Source organism: Coloeus monedula (genome assembly GCF_965178545.1).
Source record: "Coloeus monedula genome assembly, chromosome: 17".
Lineage (NCBI taxonomy): Eukaryota > Metazoa > Chordata > Aves > Passeriformes > Corvidae > Coloeus > Coloeus monedula.
Genome location: NC_138797.1, coordinates 16,640,722 through 16,662,518, shown reverse-complemented (window position 1 = coordinate 16,662,518; position 21,797 = coordinate 16,640,722). Strand labels below are relative to the sequence as shown.

Sequence of the window (21,797 nt, the reverse complement as noted above, 5' to 3'; positions counted from 1 at the left end):
ACCCCGACTCCGACGTCGACTCTTGCTCTTGCACCATCCGCGTCCGCACACCGCAAAGCGCCGCGCAGGATCGGGCTGCAAAAGCGTGGGGTCGGGGTCGGGCTCAGGCAGGCGGGAGGACGCCTTTGTGAAGAGAAAGCTCCTGCCGTTGAGCAATTTTTCCCTTCCACGAAGCGCATGTGTGACCACCCCCCATCTTGGGAAGGACGGCGTTACCCGTGCCCAAGCCGCCATCTTGAGTGTGGCATAGGCTCACCGAGCGGCTGCAGTACGTCAGTACGTGCAGTTCTTATCACCAGGTGGCAGCAGCGATTTAAGTGCCAGCCACAATCTCAGGCTGGCACTTAAATCGCTGACGGAGAGAAAAAAACTGAATACACTAAGCTATTTCTATTGCCTTCATAGGTACCATATTTTCTTCCATTTTCAAGCCTTTTCTTGTTTAATTTATATATATAAAAGTTATATTTGCATTTTTAAACCTTATATATCCATATTTAGGACTTCTTATCCTCGAAGATCCTGTATATAATACACTAGATACGGGGTTGTATTTTGAAATCCATTTTAATATAAATTATTAATTTTATATATATATAAAGGTAAGGAAAGGTACAGTTTTTAATATTTTCTGCACAAACACGCCCTCTAAACTTCCAGGCATTTTTGGGCTGTAACCTCCCTTTTTTGGGAGAACACCACCTAAGCCCTCTCATACCCTACTCACCTTCTCCTCCACTGCATCTTCACTCTCCAAGTGACACTGGGGTGCCCGAAATGACATCATCATCCCGCGGACTCCAATTCCCTCCCTTTTTACTCGTCCCCAAAGAAGGCAAAAACGAATCACACTAGCCCGGACAGCAGCATGTTTCTTTAATAAAGCCATTTACATATGTGTACACCCCCACCCCCCCCCCCCCCCCCCACCTGCAAAAGGAGCATCTTCCAGAAAAATAAAGGGAGGGCAATCCCCCAAATGGTCGAAGTCCCTCCCTAGCTCCCGTCTCACAGGCTGGCGGCGGCCCCACAGCAAAGGCGCAATGTGTCCGAGGATGGTGTCTCGTCTCCCTCTCAGGCTGTTCTCTGCCTTGCTCCTCCTCTGTTCCCGCGCTCCAGGCAATGCCAGATGTCTCATCCCTTCCCTGTGACGCTCCTGCGGGGATATCACCCTGCGCGGCTGGAGAAAACGGCTGTACGATGATCGGAATCTGTGCTCACAGACCCGCCACGACAGCTCCAGCCCTCGCGATGGTGCCGCACGTCTCACTGGCAGGGCCAATGAAGCCCAATGTAAACTGTGAAAATTTTAAGAGTAACACGAAAATCGATTGTTTTGTTTTGTTTTGTTATCCTGCTCTCTCACGGCTGCGGCCACAGGGAGAGCAGCTCCAACATGTACAAACACACACTGCACACAAACAAAACAAGAACCAAAACCCCTGAGAAACCCGAGTACAGGATCAGGGATACAATCAGGACCCACAGCTGGAGGTCAGCAGAAACAGGGGGGGAAATCGCACGACCCAGGGCTGGTACCGCACTGTATTTTGAACTCTAGTGCGCAGTAAAACGCTCCTTATCATACAGATACGGCATCGCGCGACCTCTAGGCGCATTGTGCAAGTGCCGCCGGAACGTGCCTGGGGTTGCGCGGCATAGGCAGCTTCCCCTGGGACCACTTCCTCCTCCCCGTTTCAGCACGCCCTACCGCGGAGAACGCGGCACCGGAGCGCTGCCTGACGGCTCCGGCACCGGGCCTGGCGCGGACTACAAGTACCATCAGCTCCCACGGGAAGAGGGAGTGGGTCCCGTGAACGCCTGCGCGAACGCCCGCGCGGAGCCGCACTACAGCTCCCACAATGCTTCACACCGTCTGGTGTCTCCACTCCGGTCCCGATTTAAATCCAGGCAGTGAGGAAAATGGCGGTGCGCGGCTGAGTGTGGGGGAGACGGAGATGTACCTGAGATTTGGCGCATTTCCTAGGTGAGTGGGGTTTGGAGGGAGGGAGTGAGTAATGAGTGGAGGGAGGAGAGTTCTAGTTCGTGTTCCTCTGCTTCTAGTGCTGGGGTGGGACGGGGATGGCGGAGGGAGCGCTGCCCCTTGCCGGGGAAGGGCGAAGCTTGGGGGTGGCCCTGAGGGGCGGCTCTTTTCTGTCTCTCGCCCCCCTCCTCAATATGAACGTGGTTGCCTGAGGGGAGGAGGAAGGGGAGCGTAGATGGGTTGTGTGAGGAGTATTCCTAGGGCTGGGGATAAGGGGGTTCCCCGAGCAACGTGTGGCTGCCTTTACCTCTTTCTAGCTATTGTAACTTCACTGGTGACTGAGTTTGAAGGAGCATTCCTGAGGCAGTGGCGGGGAATTGATGTGTGGAGTGAAGGCTTCTCGTATCGCTGTGTGATGCATATCTAAGTACGGTGATTTTGGGTGGAGGTTCCTCGTAGAATACAAAGAGATCTGAGATCGCCGTGGACTTGGCTTTAGAATCGTCTGACCCACGTTTTCTCAGCCTGAGCAGAAGCGGGGTGTGGGTGAAACGCCTCGGTTAGAATGGCCCCGTCTGCCATTCATTTGGGTTTATCTGGTACTGAGGCGGTTCCAAAGACCTTGATAGCTGCATTCTCCTGGTCATCCTGTAGCCTCGGTAAGTTTCAGAGCTGACTTCTCTTGCCTCCTTATCTCTGGTAATAAGAGAAGGGATGAAAAATACTGCAAATGAAAGGTTCATTTCCATTCCTCTTACCTCTTTCTGCCTCGTAGCTGTAATGAAACTATGTTTTTGAGGGCTGGAGATGATGTGTTCTCCCTCCCCACCCCCCGCCCCGAGGTCGCATGCCACTTTAGTTGTTAGTGTTTCTGGGATATAAATAGGGTGATTATGAGTTAGAATGTAGCGTGAGGTTGAGATATTTGCCGCAATTCTCTTTCTTTGGTTCTAAAGTTGGTTTTGTTTGTGGTTTCTGCTCCCGCTCCTAAGCACAGTCAAGTTTTCCTTTCAAAGCGAAGCTTCTGAATTTGTCAGCTCATCTTCAGAGTCATTTGAATCCTCCGTATTTCCTTCCTCTTTTAGATAGAAGTTAACAGAAAACAGTATGTTGGATTCTAACTGGAATAACAAGACAAAACAAAAGGAAATCTGAAAGTGTGAGGTATGGTAATACCTAGCTATATGGTATCTGTAACACAGTTAAAATGGACTCTTACAATAAGCTTAAAATTCTGTCATTGCTATTGTAAAAATAAATATTTTCTCATGGAACATTTTCATCTTAAAATGTGCTGCTTCACATGAAACAAAGTTGTATGTTCTGAATATAAAGTATAGCTTCATAGAAACAAATAGTATATGAGTGAAAACCAGGGAATAAAAGCTTGGGTAGAGGAAACAGACAAAATTGGGTGGTTTGGGGGCGTTTTGGGCTTTTTGTTTTGTTTCGGTTTTGTTACTTTTGTTTTTTAAACAAGATTGTGCGTTATAGCATGCAGTCATATTTACTGTTAATTGCTGTTACAGTGGGCTGTTCAACTGACTGTTGTAAAGAATTTCTTTCAACTCTGTTACTACTACTGTGTTGTTTTTTTTTTTTTAACTAATACCAGTGGATTTGATGGATTCTCTGCTGTGATGTGAGGATAGAGGCTGTGGGATATGGGAAGTGATAGAATAAACCCAGCATTCAGCCTCACTTTAAGTACCTCTCCTGATTTACAATGTGTTGTTTCCAGTCTGATTTTATTTGGAATATGACTTGCGTGCATTTTGGGCTTGCCTGTGGCTTTGTGTTTCTTTTAACTGTTCATTTGAAGGCCTTGTTCATCCTGGCTTTGGATTTATTAACTTGGAAGTTTTGCATTGCCGAGTTATCTTTTTTTTTTCTTTTTTTGCATTGTATCAGTGACGTATACCCTAACGTATAGCTGAGACAAAATGCAGATTAGGAAGGAGAAGCAAATCTGTTTTACAATGGAACCTTATCTTTTGATCATGGTGGGTTTTTTTCCTTAATAATGGACAAGAAATCACAAAATCTTCAGGATTAATCTCTGTGGTACAGTTTCATAGCAAAGGGGGTGTGTGCTTTTAATTTTGAAAAACTGGGAAAGAAAAGGTGTCTCGATTATATTTGCCTGCATAATTAAAGCATTTGTAGCATGTGAAAAGGTATTGGACACTACAGTCTGACACTGGAGGTTGCTTCAGTTCCTGCATTTAAATTAGTCTCTCTCGAAAAGGTGATCTTAAATGACTGCATTTCATGTTCAAGCTTTTTGAGTATTTAGAAACATCTTAGATATTCTTCTGACTTGCTTTAATAAAAAAAAAAATGGAGGAGAGGGGGAGGGGAGGAATAGTATCCTTTATGACAAGGGTATGAAAGGGTGGTGAAGAATATCTAACCCGAATGCTGGGGCAGCCTGCCTATGTAGTTTTTTTCATTTGTTTTTCTCCCCTTCCCCTCTGGCTAGATCTATTGATGTTTCTAGATGTAGTGTATTAGGAAAGAGGCAATTACAAAAGAATTTAACTGCTACTAATTTAAATCTGCTATGGAATTGTATTTCTACTTACTCTGATTTTTGTATGCTGTGTTTAGTTGAGCGAAGGTATATCAAATTATTTTTTGCACCATATTTAAGCGAGGTATATTTCAGATGGATCCTGTTACTTTAATAATACTTAACTGGTGACTTTTAAAATTTACAGTTATCAATAAGCTGATTTTTGAAAAGTCAAACAAAATTACCTTGCCTTCAATCTCATAAAGGATTTTTAATCTTTTGTGTGCAGTGTGTCTAATAACAGCATGCCCTGCCTCACTGCAACCTCCCAAGGTGAAAGGTAATGGGACAGCGACTGGGTTTGGCGACTTCTGTTGCTGTATCTTTTAATGGAAGGGTTAAGTAAAAGACAATTTACTTGAAAAAAAAAAAGACATACATGTTCTCCCCAATATTTTGGGGAAACTATTGTTCAGAACAGTCAGTCAGGAGAAGAGTTCTCTGTTGGTTTTGTGTGAGTCTGAAGAACTAAATAAATCTAAATCAAAGGTAGCATTCTTCTGGTTTTGCTTTGTGCACTCAATCTGTAATTCTAACGCTTTGCAGATTGCCCTGTAGAGTATATTAACATCTCACCATTGCTGCGTTTTATCATCACATTCTCTGGAGGCTAGTAAGTCGCAGAAAAAGGTAAACTGCTACTTGCTTTTTCCTGCTATGTGTGCCTGAGGAGGTAGCTAATATGGTCTATGTGGATAAACTTTTTCTAAAACCTTTTAGACAGCCATCAGGAGCATACACGTGCGTGCGTCCACACGTAGTCAATCAGTATATGGAAATGCTATATTGGCTTTTTTGAATCTTATGGAAGAAGCAGTAAAGCTTCAAAAATTATTTTATTGTATCAACAATGACAACTCTAAAACGGTTTTTCATTTTTGGCAGCTTACATCTTAAGGAGATGATTTCAAACAAAAACTTGCAATTTCTTTGCCAGTGATAGGGATAGGCTTTTCAGGCATCTTCCCCCATAATAATTTTTCTTTCCCCATAAAGACTAGGCTAGAGAGGTTAGGTGGAAATAGGGAATTTTGACTTGGTTTGCAGTTCTTTTTGTGCTTGGTCCATCTTTGCTGCTGCAATGAACTAAAGCAGACATAGCAGCATCTTTTGTTATAGTACCCTCCTGGTTTTATATTCTATGGCAGCCTTTTTAATATTCAGAGTAGAGATTTCTGGCTCAATGGGCAGAGGTCAGTCAGCATATTGCTTAACGTTCTTAGGTAGTAATTGAAAGAATCCCCTCCTAATCAGTATTTCAAGTATTTATCTAGTCATCGATTCAAAGATAGAGCTAATGGCAACAAAAGCAAGAGTACTTTATCTGCAAACTGTTCACTTGATTAAAATAGAACAAAACGGACATAATCTGTTAACCTAGAAAGTACATTTGATCCCCCCTTTAGAAGGAAGGCAGTTTCTCTAATCAGTGCACAGAAAACTGGAAAAAGAAAACATCTTCACTGGCTGAAGTAGCTTTCAAAGACTTTTGTATTACAGCTGTAGGTCTTCTGTTGAACCTTCTAATCTTTGGTGATGTATTTTCAAGGCCAGTGAATAAGATTGGTAGAGGTGAGGTGTAGAACTGGTACTAGCAAACTTGCCAGTCTTAAGAGAAACAATAAGCAGGTAGTAGGAATGATGAGTGGGATTCAGGACAATGGAAAACGAGTGCAAATTTGAGAAAGTTGAAGGAGTGCCATCACTTGATAGGAACAGAATAGCTTACGTTGTCATCCACTGTGATTTCCGTTCAAATGTACAGCTACGAGGCAGCTTTATCAAGTGCTTTGTCTTCTCTTGCCCATCTGTCTGTCTGTAGCTGAACGTCAAGTGACCTCTATCAAGATTAATACACAGTATGATAATATTTCAGATTGGCCAAGCAATGCTTTTGGTATATGAGCAAAATTTTTTCCTTCCCTCTCATCTTAGCCCTGCTTTACAGCAATGAAACTTTAAACGAAAGAATCTGTCTAGGCAGAAGTGGAAGGTTGTTTGAGCAGTATATATGAGAGAACTTTTTAAAAATCTTTAAAAGCAGTGGAAATTTCCAGGCTTCACGAAAGAAAAAAAAAAAAAGCTTTTAGGGTCTGGTTTAATAACTGCTTTGCAAGAAGAGAAATATGAAAAGGAACCGCAGACATTCTGGATGTCAGCCTGAGAAATTTTCCACTGTTTCCTTTAATAACATGCAGGCATGCTTTTATTGCTGGAATTTCAGTTAGGAATCCCTTCCTGACTGAAACTTCAAGCTATTTGGTGAGCAAGTGCTTGCTGAAAATCAGTTGTCAAGAAATAAATTCTCACATGCAAGACTGCGCATAAACTACTCTCATGCTGGGTATCAACTACTGATTACGTTAATCTTCAGTTTCTCGTTTTACAGTGTGTTAACTGTTCCTATTACTACGTGATCGCTGCTAGGTGACAATACATCTTTTCTTGCTTCCGGTAATTCTAGATTAGCATTTCCAGTAAGGCCTGTCTGCTGCTAAAATAGAAATCTTAATTATCGTTTCTTTAATATACAAAGGAAGAAAGACATTAGGAAACATATCTTTTGTCAAAGAGTTAACCTTAAAGATTATTTAATGGTTATTTTTAAAATTATTGTAGTTTCAGATACAGTGGTGAAAATCAAACTGAAGGGATCTACAGGTTCAATCTCGTTTGTCTACCTTAAAGCTCTTTTCTGTGTAAGTTGTTCTTGTTCACTAAAAGCTGCCTGACCTTTCTCCAAGATGTAGAGGACGCTGTACTTGGAATGTGTCTTGTCTTTCTGTCACTACAGTTATTTATCGTTGACTTATGCTGTTTTAGGTTAGGGCCTAAAGAATCTTTCATCTATTGGGTTGAGGTTTGTCTTTTTTCTTAAATGCTGGGGTGGGAGCTAAGCTCTTACTTTACTGTACTGTGTAAAATGTAAGCAACATCACAACAAACTCTTGTCTTTCTAGTATTAATTGAAAATTTAAAACCAGAACCTTTTAAATGCATGTTAATGGAATGTTGTCTTTTTAAGACAGCATAGTACACTTCCACAGCTCTCAAGCCAAGTCAGGGCTATTGTGCTTCCTTTTCTGTTACCTCTCTTTCCCTTGCTCTGAGGCTGAGTCTCTTGTCATCAGCAAACAGATTTTAACTCAAAATTGCCCATTCCCTCCTTCCTGCCAACAATAAAAGTTAAACCCCAAAACAGACTTAACCACCCAGGCAACTCCTGGCTACCGTCTTACCCCTAGTTGCCCAAACGCCAGTACTAGTGCAAGGGGATGGGTGGGATGGGACTATAGTAGCCACAGTCGTGTCAAAATGTAAACTAGAAGGAGTTCCTCTAAGAGTCTGCTTCTGAAACAAATGTGATAGAGAAGAGAGACTCAAGTGGTGCCTGAGCATAGAATGAATTCAGCACCCTCTATAAACCCAGGGGCTGTAACGGGGAAGAGTTGGATGAGATACTGATTGTGTTGTTGCTGGTAGTTCTTTACCTGCTGTATCTGCATTAGAAAACTAATTTCACTTAAGTCAATAAGGATTGAGTAGATATATTGAATGCTGTCCTGAAAACTGATGTTGAGTGACCTGCTGCATTTAATGTGTATTTTTTACTAGTGTAGAGCATACACATATTGCTAAGCAGACTATCTGACTGAAGGGGATAAATACTAGAATAATGTTTATTTTGGAGTAGAATTAATGTCTTTAATCTGTTGAATGGACCACATCTATAAGGGCTCGGAAGGTCACCAATCCCATGCTGTTTGGTTTAGGGTTGAAGGATTTTTAACGGGACTCTAGAATTAGAATATACTAGGTTTTGTTAGGAGAAACTACTTCTTTTGCTTTTTTCCTATGCTGTTGTAATCAGTGGTGCTTCATAGGTGGTAAGGGAATTCGTGGTTGCTAGGCTGAGGTTTAAGGACTGAGAATGGGACTAAGATCTTTAATAGCTCCTGGTGTGTGCATCTAAATGAACCTGCAGAGTAGACTGACACACTTGCCAGCATTTACAGGATTTGGGCTTAATACTCTAGTTTTCACTTCCATGAAATCAAGGTTCATATTTTTGTCCAAGGATCTTTTTATGTGGGAAAAAAACAAAAGGGGAGGGGAGAAGAGTAGAGAACGTCTTTTGTGTACGGTATACCAAGAGTGCCTTTTGTGTCTAGGTCTAGACAGTTTTCAAATTAACCTGTGCAGCTAGGCTAAAGTAAACAACTACATGCAAAGCTGAAGACAAATTATTGTACTCTCATAAAAGTTTGTTTATTGTAGGAAGCTACTACTAAGTAGAAATATATTCTATGTTTATATGAACACTTGTTCAGAAAGAAGCTATCAATGCCTATAACACAGATTTATAGGACACAGGTCAATTTCAAATATAGCCACCTTACCTGCAACTTCATGGAAGTGATGAAAGTGGGAAGAGTGGCACATAAGAGTAATTGACTTTTTTTTAAGTTCACATGACAGTGTTTCTCAACCTCCAAAAACAGCACAGCTGAACCCTCTTACTGTAACACACAGCTGCAGAAGTTATTATTAATTTTTTTTTTTAGGGCCCTGTTTGATGTCTGCTTAATATTTTCTGTAAGCTTTTTTCCTGTTTTCTGTCTACCTTTATGTTACAGTTATGCATGCAGGAGATCCTCAGTCACTTTTCAGGGCAGATACTTTATTGAGTTAAGTAGGGATCAGACTTTTTTAAGAGTGGAGTGTCCAAAAGTCTTATTTCAAGTGTGTGACTTGTATCTGGAATTACCTTTTAGATGACATGCAGGTTTCACTGCTATGGAAGTTTAGCAAATGTTTCTCTAATTTATGATAACGCAAACCTATGACGTGAGCTGACTTTATCAGAGGCAGAACAGTCCTAATACTTGTTTCTGATTAGAATCCACAAATGTTTTACCTGGAATAGGATCTCTTGAACATTAACAATCTATGAAGCATCTGTGACTGGCCTTTCCTGTTGATTTGAGTTTAAGGAAGAAAATAGTGTCTTGAAAATGCAGTTTAGCTATAAAGTAAACTTTAATGTCTGAGTAATAGTTTGCTATAATTAACTAATAATCTGTTCATTAATCCTCTGTCTTTAAACAGAACTGGTTGTCCTTAATGTTTCTGTTTACTAGCACTCTTCAAGTTTACATGTTTCATTGTTGACGTTTCAGTAATGAGTCACCTTTTTCATCCTCTTTCAGAGCTCACAAGAACTAGTAGCACACTGTATAGAGAGAAACCCTTTGGGGCAACACTATTCCTTAGTGCAAAGTTGGCTTGAAAGCTTTTTCAAGGTGATGAGGTTGTACATGTGAGACTAGGAGTATTCTGGCATGCAGCAGTAATTCATTGTGCTTGCATTTTGCATTAAGTTTGATATAGCAGGGTTCCATTAACTTTATCTGTTTCAGAGAATCTGGAAAAAGATGTCAAACTTGCTTTCTAGGTTACGTGCTATTGCAAGATTTCTTCAGTAGACTAATTTCCTTGACCAATAACTGCTCTGGATTAACACAGTGAGTGAAGTACCTTTAACTTTCAGTAATACATTATTTCAGGGTACTTTATTTAACACTATGTGGACTTGTGCATATATAGCATTAGTCACTTGATTTCATACCTAGTATACAGGATTTACCACAGCACAAGTTTTTTTAAATAATTCTAAAAAAACCCCGATACAGTAGCTTCTTCCTTAAATATTGAGACACTAGTAGAGGATAGATGTATTTAAGATGGATCTGTTTCACCAGAGTGGTGGTGCCAGCTGAGGATGTACCTCAGTTGTGGTGGTGTTACTATAGCAACTGCCTTCTAAGAGCAGTCTCAAGGTCACTGATTGGTTGTACCATGGAGTGCTTCTTGCTTAAGCAAAATATCTACACCAGACAATTCCAGAAATGATAATTCTGCTTTGAAAAAGCAACAACAGGGATGCAAAGTAGTATTTTATTTTTGGGTCAAGGGAAAGGAGATTGTCTTCCGTTATGCTGTAGATTCATCCATTACATAGTTGAAGAGTATTATGAACATTGAGAGGCAGATTTTAATTCGAATGTGAGTCATAAATAATTTAATATCAATGACTGAAAAATGTCACATTTAAAAGCAAAACAAAACAAAAAGTAGAACCTGTAGAAGTTGAAGAATTTGAATAGAAATTGGTGACCAAGCCTGACGTTTCTCGTACAAAAATGACTGCTTATACTGGTGAAAATTTAGACAAGATGGTGAAAACTTACACTGAACTGGGAATTCAGAGCTTCTCATATTTAAGAACTTTTTAAATGAGACGTTCAGATGCATGCTCTTACCTAAATCCTTGTGTACGTAGTCAGAGAATGTCAAATACATTTGAGAGCATTTTTAGTCTAAGGTGCAGTGATTCACAGGTAAGGCTAAAGAAGGGGGTGGTTCGTGAGGTTGAACTTGTGTCTGAAGTTACAATAGATTCTACTATACTGCACACATAAGATTGAATTGACTAGGCTAAAACACTCAACATGGTTTTCTGAAAGTGAATGGGTAGACTTGTGGGTCAGGCTTATGCCTGTATTTTTCATGGCATTTTGCAGTAGTTACGTCTATTTAAGAACTGTCCAAGAGTTCATGAGAGAAAGACACTGATATTCCACAGTTGTTACAGATTTATTGAGGATCCAGCTATTTGATATCTTCAAAAGCAGGTCAGCTAAGATCCTAGGCAGTAGGAATGTTTTATTCCAATATATGTACAGGCTATAGCCAAAAGTTTCAAGTTTAGGCACATTACTTGCCTTGGCAACCTCAAAAGCTTTTTTAAGTTCTTTGCAGTCCCACAGCTGATCCAGCTTTCTAATGTAGTATTTTGAACAAAAGGTTGGATACTTTCCTATAGTCAGATGCGCTGCCCTGAAAGCTTTTCTAATATGGAGCCTTGATATTTAGTAATTCTAATCTGGTCTAGGCTTTTTGTTTTTCTGGAATAATAAACTTGCAAAACTTTCAGACTTTTCTTCCTTCCCAAATAACAGTTAGCAAGGCGTTTCAGCACAGACTGATTCATTTAGAAAAGATTTTCATGTGCTGTTATGGTTAAAAACAAGCAAGGAAAAAAACCCAAACAACTCAAAAAACTGTACATGAAATAGAATGTTTTTCTTCTAGAGTTACGCTGGCTCCATAGCATCAACAGTGGAAAAAAAAAAGTAACTGACAGTCCTGGACAGACTTTAGCTGTATCATTTGAAACAATGATACAGCTAGAGCTATTGGTTAGTGTAAAACAAAACCAAAGCCACACCCACAAAAGAATACAGCTGAAAAGTGGCTTGTTCTAACTTGCCAAGTATATACTAAGACAGCATTTTTAGCATATTTGTGCTAAATTAAAGGCTTTACCCCTGAGCCAACGATTTCAGAAACTGGTCTGACTTTTCTCTGTATGCTTGCATTTCAATATTATTCTAAAGAATCTGAGGAGACATGGAACAGAATTAAGCAGCTGCTTAAGGTCTAACTCGAGATTGGCCACCGTCACAGAATCACAGAATGGATAAGGTCAGAAGGGACCATCACAGTGGGTCGTCTGGTCCAACCTCCCTGCTCAAGACATCCTAGAGCACATTGCACAAAATTGTGTCCAGACAGTTTTTGGATATCTCTTCTGTGAGGGAAATAGTCAGTTAGTTTGTAAGTGGTGTGTCATAGCTGGTGGAATTTAACATTAAGATTTGTTACATAAGACAGTATGGTAGACACGTTTTGCAGAACAGATGAAGCAGCTTTTATTTTACATTGAAACTTTCTTAACTCTCATGAGAGGATACAGCTTGTTAAATACAGCTTGGTCAAAACAACTAGTTTTCCAGGAAAGTTGTGTCACTTTTTTGAAGTAAGTCTGGAACAAGCCTAAGGTATAGAGCTGTTCACCCACATTTCTAATCAACTTAAATTTCTTCACAGGTAGCTATCTTAGTAGTTCTTTCCTCATTCTAGGTGAAAGAGAAACTTCATGACAAAGGCTGCTAGAATTTGGCATTACCTTGAATCTGCTTTACTCCATGCAGTCCTACATTGTCTCTGTTTGTCAAAAGCTAAAGAAACAGAAGGACAAAGCACAGATCAAGCATCAGATAAAAAAAAATTAAAAATGCTTTAATAGTTTTAAATAAGCAGAAGTTACAGCTTCTAGAATGAAGCTGTTTCGGTGGTTTTCCATTTGGGATTATTTGTTCACCTTGGGTTTGATGCCATATATCCAGATGTGACTGACCTGTCTTGAGGCAAAGTTTACTACAGCACTTTTCTATTGTTCAAGCTTAAAAAGCTATTACTGTCATCTTGTAAATATTAAGTTCTGTATTAGTTACAATTTACTGTGACAAGGCAGAATTTACTGATGTCAGAATTGGCAGAAATTAGTTTAATCCTCTCAGAGAAATTAAGTTATTGCTTGCATGCAGTAAAATAACATGAAGATGGCCCCTAATTCACTGTTTTCCTAGCAGTCATCTGAAGCAGTTTCAGTATCTTCCATATGTATGTAAATACGTCACGGTATCTGCTGCTTCTAAATCTCTACAAAAAACCAGATAGTTCATATAGCCTATAATTCTTCAAAGAGTTCTGGCCTTCAGTCAAGGCTACCTTGCAGTGTTGGGGCTCAGACATACAGGAGCGCTCAAAACCAGTTTGTTACGTCTTAAAGGCTAGCAGATGCTCATGCCTCTTCCCTATTTGTTAGCCTTCTTGAAGTGCAGTTGTATCAGGACATTTTCAAAGGGATTGTCTTTCAGTTCACTATTATGTCAACTCCTAGTAAGTCTGTCGTGAGTTTGGCTGGGTTGCTTTGATCTCGTGAAATGCTTTAAGAAGTATCTTGAGTAGCTCTTACAGCAGTATCCTAAATTTCACTTTTAAAAAGGCTTTCTAAAGAAATTGTTGCATTAGTGTCAAACTACATGGATGTGAGGATTGTTACTCTTGTGACTTAGAGCAAAATGGGAGTCCAGATTTTTTTTTTTTTTTTTTTTTTTTTTTTTTTTTAACTTTTGGAATGAAACATGCTTATGAAGTACACCATGATAAAGAAAAAATAATAATAGCAAGCAATTAATTGCTAATTTATAAAGCCTTAATTTAGTATACTGGGACAATGGGGGATTGCATTAGTTGACTAGGTCCAAGTAATTTTTATGGAAGCACTTGTTGGGCTACTTTTTTTTTTTTTTTTTAAAGTAATTATATAAAAATTTCAACATCTGACTTCCTGACTGCTTATAATCCTTTCTCACGTATTAAGTTACTGCTAATGAGAATGCTAATGACTAAAGTTAAAAATAGAGCATGTTGAACTTTACATGAACCTTAATATCTTTTCCAGCTTATGTAAGGATTGTATTGTGAATTGTGTATTGTTTAATTGGTTTCTCACTGATTAAAAGTACTAAAATTACTGCCACTGCTTTGTATATTTGCTTTACAAATTTGCTTTACAAATTTGATGCAAAGTTCAAGCTTGAGATGGGATTTCTAAGTCTTAGTGAGACTTTCTCTTCCTGAAGGCAAAATGTATTGCTGAAGACATAAGACAACTGAAATGTGTTTATTGTCAAAGCCTAAAACAAATTTACTTTGTTTATCTGGGCTTTGGATAAAGCTAGCGTGGCAGATGAGATATTTCACTATAGTGTTAGATGCTGAGGCCTTGCAGAAGTTTCCAGTGTTCTTTGAGCTTGGTTTTACATGTATCTTTATTCTGCTTATTGCAAACTCATTTATTGACTTAACTGGTAAGTTTGCTAAATACGTTATAGAAATAAGGTTGACCTTGACTGAAGCAATTCTGCTCTGAGCAGAAGCTTAATGCATGAAGATTTGGTCAACTTCAAGAAAAAAACTCAAATCCTTCTTGTTCTGGTAGTAGGTTCTAGTGTGGCTTGGTTACCTCTGATATTTTATTCTTGTCTTCTATAAATGAGATTTGGTAACCACAAGTAATAATTGCAGTCAGAGTGGTCATTGAAGACAAAGCCGTGGTGATTTAAGAGAACTTACTTTTCAGGATGACTGACTGGATGTATCGCCAGCACTTGGGTTAGGAGACTTGTCCTTACTCCAGTGATGCTTTTGTCTTTATGCGTAGTGTTTTACTGAGGGAAGAAGAGGGCATGCTATAATCAATAAATATTTGTTCAATTTTCCTCCACTCAATAGAATAAAAAATAAATCTGAATTAATTCTTCTGTCAAAACGACAGACCAGTGCGAAGTAGTGCTCCAAAAGTTGAGTGTTGTCAGTAAAGAAAAAGGTTAGAAAATTGAAAATACTACATCATTATACAGTCATATTATGTCTTCCTCTTGAATATAAGTATTTCTGGTATATGCAGTATCAAAAAGAATATAATGGACTATGTTTCTCTGTATTTTTAATGAGAAACAGAATTTCCAGCATTTCTCTCCCTTTTTTTTTAATTTTATTTTGTTGGCCTAACAGTACAGGGCAGATCTATACAAAACCGCAAGGGTAATGGAAAAGCGACAGGATGAAAGCATTTTCTTCTTCACTCATTTCACTTACTCTCCTTATTATCAGATGGCAGGGCTAAAAATAAAAAAAAACCACTTTCAGATAGTGTAGAGCTTAACTACAGAACTGACTGCCACAGAATATCCAGCAGCTAGGAGACTTAGTCCTTTTGAACCAGGAAATTCCTGAACAGTAGACTGTAAAGTTTGAGAGTATGCTAGAACACATTCATATGCTTTTTCTTTCTAGGTATTGCTACTGGCTTCTGTTGGAGAGAGCACTGCGCTAGGTAAGTTTTCTGTCATAAGTACTTTGTTTTCTCTGCATCAATTCTCATAAACAATTGATATTTAGGGAGTTAAAAAAGGGAGAAACTTTCAATTCCCTTAGAAAAATAAAGGGGTTTTTTAATGTTCTGTATTAATATCAAATATAGTTTGCTGTCTTCCACCTCACTTAAACTTGAGGAAGTTCATGGTATGACCTGGCCTTGGTATGTATCGCAGTATCTAATGCTATCAGGCTTTTTGGGGAACACTTGGACCATTAGAGCATGCTCCTCTTCAGCTGTGGGATGGAGTGCTAGCATCCTTGTGTGTATATATCTGTGTTCCGGTTTGGCCAAATTCAAAAATATATCCTCTGAGAGAAGGCAAGTCACAACCACCCCTCCCCCACCAGGTTTGGGAAAAAATAAATTTTCCTCGAAGGAAAGTGAAAGAGATAAAAACTATTTGTTTAACAAACACATAGGAAAAAAGATAATGATGCTAAATAATACAACCTCTTGATCTGCTGGGAGAAACCTGGGAAAATTTCAGAGTCCTTCTGTAGATCTCTCTCTCCCCCTCCTTGGAGCTGGGACGGGATGGTAGGCCCACCTCCAGGGCCAAGGCCTCGGTGGAAAGTCCTCCCAATGTATTCCGATGCTGAAACAGTCCAGCAGAGAGAAAAGGAAAAAAAAATGAAGTCCCAGGAAAACAAAAGTTCAGCTCTCCAAAGGAAAAGGAGCTGAGGAAAAAAACTGCTGAAAGCCAACTGGAAGGAAAAGCAAGCCTGGGTGCTTCCTTTCCCTCTTGCTCTCCTGCCGCAGCTGAAAAAAAAAAAAAATTGCTATCTCTGTGTGACCTTGAACAAGCTGCAAACTGCTTTGAAAAAGTTTTGCTCAGTTTTTCCTTCCTCCTCTCAGGCTCAGTTTAAAGGCATAGAAAGGCACAAAAATTAATTTTTGGGCATAGGGCAGTGATATGGTATACACATCATAAAGTCACCCCAAGACATTCTGCCTTTGGTTTTTAATTCTCTCTATCACCGGTACTAGAGCTTTCTTCTTCCTGAAGTAACCAATAATTGTTCTGAGCAAAGTCTTCACGTTATTTTGAAAGACTGGTTATGAAATAGGATTTCTTAGCTAAATCTGTTCTGGGCTCAATGCAGATACAATGCTAATTGCTGCTGGGTATTGTTTGTTTGAGGCTTGATCATAGCTCTTAGGGTAAGCAATTTAGCCTTCAATACTCCATTAGATTAATATGTCAGCTTCTATATCTGTTGCTGGAGAGTAGTGAAACTGAAAACTTGTCTGGACATTCTATTCAGTGGGATTTTGGTCTCAAGAAAGGAAGCACCTCCTTTGGAATAATCTCTTGTCATAAGTTCAGACTCTATGCTCTGCAGTTTAGCAGGTGCCCTGAAATAGAATTCAGGTGAGCTGGCTTGGTTAGAGTGAGGTAAGGTTAAAGCAAAATGAAGAAAATGAAAGGAGACAGTTGAAAGCAAACCTTTGGAGAATAATCTCTTCAAAGGACAGAAGAGTTTGTGGTTTTTTACAGATAGCTGTGCTCATCAAAACATTACAGTTCCTAAGCCATGTTTTGTAGACAGTTGACACACTGAGGTAAATAGTACGAGGTGGAGAGAAGTGATAAATAACATTTGCTCGACTGGATGCAGGCACTTGTCTGAGCATATTGTCTGTCATAAATCTACTTTCAATAAAAAAAAGTCACATCAATTTTATTCTTTAAGAAGATTAATGATACCAGACTTAAGTTTTGTATGCTCTTTTCTTGTGTTCCCTCCATGGTGTGCTGTGATTATCCTATTACTGTTTGCACAGTGTTACTTAGAGGCTTCATCTATATGAGATTCTAGCAAGCTTTCGTACTGATGAAAGCTCAGGGGTAGGTAAGGCTTTGTAGGTTTTTGAACTTTCAGTGGACTGTTGGGTACACTAAAAAATACTTACTGGACTTTGAAAAGAGAAGCTATTCTATGCCTAGAGACAATTACTAGTAACTTTTCTCCTAATAATTTTGACGGGGCCCAAGAATATAAACTTCTGACTGCGGTGTACCTAAACGTAACTTCCCACGCTGTGTGGGACGTGCTGTAGCAGAAGCTCATTCACTGGATGAATGCAGTGTGGCATATACTGATAAGAAAACTCACGCCATCAATCATGCTGCATAGCCGATCTTCTCCGCTTGTATGGCATAAATGCATGATCACGTGCTACTCAGTTAGCTACTATGTTTTATTTGTTTATCAGATGCTAATATGGCAATGTTGCAGTGCAGTGATGTGGCTGAATACTCCCTTTAAAGATCAAGCAATGGCTCTCCAGCTCAGGGTTTACTGATTGTTAGATACAATTCAGTCAGTCTATGTATATGGGAACGAAAGAAAAAATGCATGTAAGAAAAAAGTAATAATAAAAAAATCTACACCTCTGTCCTGGCATTTCCATCAGTGCACTATCGAAGAATACGTAAAATTTGCTTCCTGATGATGTGAAACTGCACAACTGCTTAGCTATTTATCTATAAACAAGGAAGGAACTGGATCTGAAGACATCATAAATGCTTTTGTTGAAGAGGAAGGATATCATCCCATCTGGTTTTGGTAGTCATTGACCTCTTGTACTAACTTCCAGAATGGCTGCTAATCTTCTTAAAATTACTTGGCATTTCTATGCTAATGGTTCTTGTGTCATTTTGGAGAGTTCTGCAGATAAGCATTAGTGTTTGAGAAGTGCCATTTGTATAAAAACTTCCATGAGTAAGACTGATTTTTTGCCTGCTTGAGGAATCTTAGGGATCTTAATGTGAGATTTGTTGGAAAATGGCTTTTTTAATGAAAGTGAAGATATCGTTTCTTTAATAGAACATTAGAAAAACTAGGAGCATAAGGTTTTTATGCAATGGAAATTTCTCGTAAAGAATAGAAAGGTTTGGACCACAAAAAAAATCCAGAGGGCACTGAGAGCCTTATTCAAAAGCATGCCGTTTTTTCTCATAAATGGGAGGGAAAAAAGATCCTTGGTGGTAGGAATGAATGTTGTGGTCAGGATTACATACTTTGTGTCCAGTAAAGATGGGACTGCTGATATATGTATAAAAAATCTAAAGCGTACATGATATTAATAAAACATACCTCTTAACTCAGAACCAAAAAGAATGTGGTAATATATCTTAAGATTAAACAAAGTAGGATCAATTGTAATGTTACTTTCCTGTCTTAGTGGCCTACTGTTATAATGGTAGGAGTTTATCTCTGGGCTATAGTACATAATTCCCTGATGATAATGTTTTACTGAAACTCATAGCATAACTATGCTAGCATCAATTCAAATACCATGAGCAAAGTTAGTGCTCGTTGATCAAGGTTTTTTTCAGTCAAGTATTAAAAGTCTCTCAGGATAGGGATTCTGTAGGCTGTCTGAAAGTGGTTCCTGTGTTCAGTAACTATTTAAAAACTGAAATTTAACTTGTTGCAGGTAATAAAGCTTGCCTATTGCCCTTTTCTTGTAGTTCTCGGAGGAGACTCTGGGACTCTCCAGTCTCTAATACCTCTCTAGGTGGTACTTCTCTGTTTTATGTAGCACTGAACAAAGATACCAACCTTGGGGCTTTTTCCTTTTTATTACTTCACTTTGCTTAATTTTTAAATAATTGAGCCCTTAAATCTTAAGATTTCATTTGACCAGAGATGTGCACAATACCACTGCACCTTTGTTTTGAGCAGTAAATTGTAGCGGATGCTCTGTGTTACAAACATTGGTACACAGTGGGTGGGTAACATCTGAAATATAACAAGATAACCTGACTGTATTGTGGAAAGATTAATTAACCTGATTTGGGGGTGATTCTGTTCTGCCTTTATTTTTCAATATAACTGAAGGTACTCTACTAAGCTCTGTTCACTGTGAATGAAGCATGGTAAGGTGTATGAAAAAGAAATAGAGAAAAGGGGATCCTAATTATTGGAATGCTGAAATCTGTTGGTATAATATAGGTAGACAGCTGATCTTGCTTCAAATTTTGAATGGTAAGCATTTTTGTTGAACTAAGTGAGTACCTCTTGCAGCCAAACAAAATGTACCTGCATATACTCAAACTTAATCAGATTTTAATTACAGCGTTGAGCTTGAAACATTTCCATATTTCAAGGACAAATTGGTGTTTAGAAATGTCACCTTTGTATTAAGTAGCTGTACATATTCCTTTCAATTAAATAAATCATATATAAGCACTGATGCTATGCATGGAAAACTTGAACTATTTTGATTTCCTTTCTTCAGCAGCTTACTTTGGCTTTAGTAGTTTTTGATCTCCTACTATCAAATCTGAGAGTCTAGTTATGTCAAAAACTCATTAACAGGCCTTTAATTACTATTAGATCAGCAGATACCAAGATCTGATCTTAAAAACAGAGGATATGTGTTTTTCAATAAATTTTAAAAATACTCTATTTTAGCAGCACGATGGAAACAGATACAAAGTAGGATTCTCAAAAGCACTCTTAAGACACCGGGCACTTAACTGCTCTTAAAGCCAGTTTGTGTGAGTCTGAGTAGACTCATGCAATTTGAAACCCTGTAATGGATAGATGCCTTCCCCCCTACCCTCTCCCCACAGCACTCAAACACTTTTTCAGAATATGAATCTACGTTTTCTAAACTGTAACGTTTCCAGTGTAAAATAATATCTTTGCTTTACATTAATTCTATAACTTAATTCTTGTGCAAGCACATGGATAAATGTTCATAAGTACTGCATCTGCCAACTAGCAAAATGTGCCTAAAGCAAGGCAATGGGATTTATGGAGTATATTTCTTTCATGCTCATGGGCCCACACATATTGATGGGTCTGAATATATTCCAACAGTTAAATCAGTGATTAAATGCCAGTTTAAAGTCTCCTCTAAAAGGATGTTCTTAATCAGAAGTTGGGATCTGTCATAATCAAGACAGTATGTATCCATGTTGTTTACTCTTCATTAGAAAAAACCTGTGTGTCCTAATTTGAATGTCACTGGAACTCCCTAAGTACCCATGCTGGGCAAAGGCCAAGTTAAGATACAGGTCCTCGACAGACTTCAGATCTCCATTTATGAGATGATTATCTATTACTGTGTGGTAAATTGGAAGTCATTGCTGTGTAACTGCTTATGAGACTCTCCTGTGGGATTGGCCCCCATCAGTTCACAGAAAAGACTACTGTAGTCTTATTCGTCTGTTCTGTCATCTGTGCAGTGCACTATTTCAGCAATCTGCTTAAAGTAAGAATGTGTGGAAAGGGTTAAAGAAGTGTTGAGAGGTGGAGCTGACAATACTTTTTAAAGTTTTTTGAATGAGCTCACATCCTTAGTATTTTCAGTGTAAGTTTCTGTATGTCTTTAAAAAGCTTATGGAAAAGAAGTATAATTTGCCATAAGGAAATTTCTACTCTGTTTGCCAGTGAGGTAGTCATCGAGCAGGATGCCACCCTGGTCACTGAACTGAGTGCACCTTCTACAGGGGTTACTCACTGGACGGGCAGGAAAGTGGGGTTTTAGCGCTGTTGGCTGAGACCTCCAGCTACCATTTCAAATGAAATCTTGGAGGGAAGTGTGGCCTTTGCTAAGCCCTTGATCCTGCTGCTGCCTCATGCTTTGTGGATGCTGTGTATGGGTGTGGCAGTATAACCTAGAAAAATGTCCCTGTTCATTAACTACTGTGCAGCCAGGGGCTTTTAACTGCTTTGTAGCTGGCAGGTTTATAGAGAAGTTGCTCTTGGTTTTGGTAATGTAGTGATAAAGCATGTTCTGTCTTGTTATCATGGAGGAGCTGTGCAGCAACAAAGCAAACTTGGTTAGATAAAATACTTGAGGATCTTGGCAACTGGTTTAAACCAAAACTAAGCATGTTCAAGTACTTCAAATATGGCACTTACCAGCTATACAGAGATCTTCACTGGAGCAACAAGATGGAGTTCAGTTTGCTTAGACATTCGATCAGTTTCTCTTCCAAAGCTTTAACTTCTTGGCCTAAATAAAAGGTTACGCTTTGTTCAACAGAATTCTCCACTCATTTTTTAAATGTCTGAACCAAAAAGTAGTTCTGAGGCACATGTCAGAGACAGGCATTAAAGAATTAGAACAGGCTGCTGTGATGGAAAATGTTAGGCATCCTTAACCACAGATGTAGTCGTGCCTGCACAGGCACCGATATGCTGTAGTTTATTTTTCTATTTTAGGCAAAGATGCCCACCCAAAACCAGCAAGGCTCCTTTCTTTTTGCTGCACCGATTTGTCAAAATTAACTTTCATTCAGGCGATCATCCTAATTTCAGCCTGGTATGAAACATCTGTTGCAATGATGGGTGTATCAAGGCTGTTTTATTAAAGATGAAGTATATTAAATTAAAGGTGAGTGTGTGTATGTCTGTGTGTCC

The 21,797-nt window shown here is 39.2% G+C and overlaps 1 protein-coding gene across 13 annotated transcripts in view; it reads left to right on the top strand.

Moving 5' to 3' along the window:
• The first annotated feature begins 1,864 nt into the window (after positions 1–1,864).
• Positions 1,865–21,797, top strand: part of NCOA3 (nuclear receptor coactivator 3) — a 70,148-nt gene continuing 50,215 nt past the window's right edge. For 8 of the 13 annotated variants that reach the window (XR_014226909.1, XM_082292839.1, XM_082292836.1 and 5 more), the window contains exons 1-3: positions 1,901–1,987; positions 3,070–3,148; positions 15,330–15,369. The gene's annotated coding sequence lies outside the window, so the exon portion shown is untranslated. Of the gene's footprint in view, positions 1,988–2,340; positions 2,644–3,069; positions 3,149–15,329; positions 15,370–21,797 lie in introns of those variants that run through there. The other 5 variants (XM_082292840.1, XM_082292838.1, XM_082292837.1 and 2 more) reach the window with 4 other exon arrangements.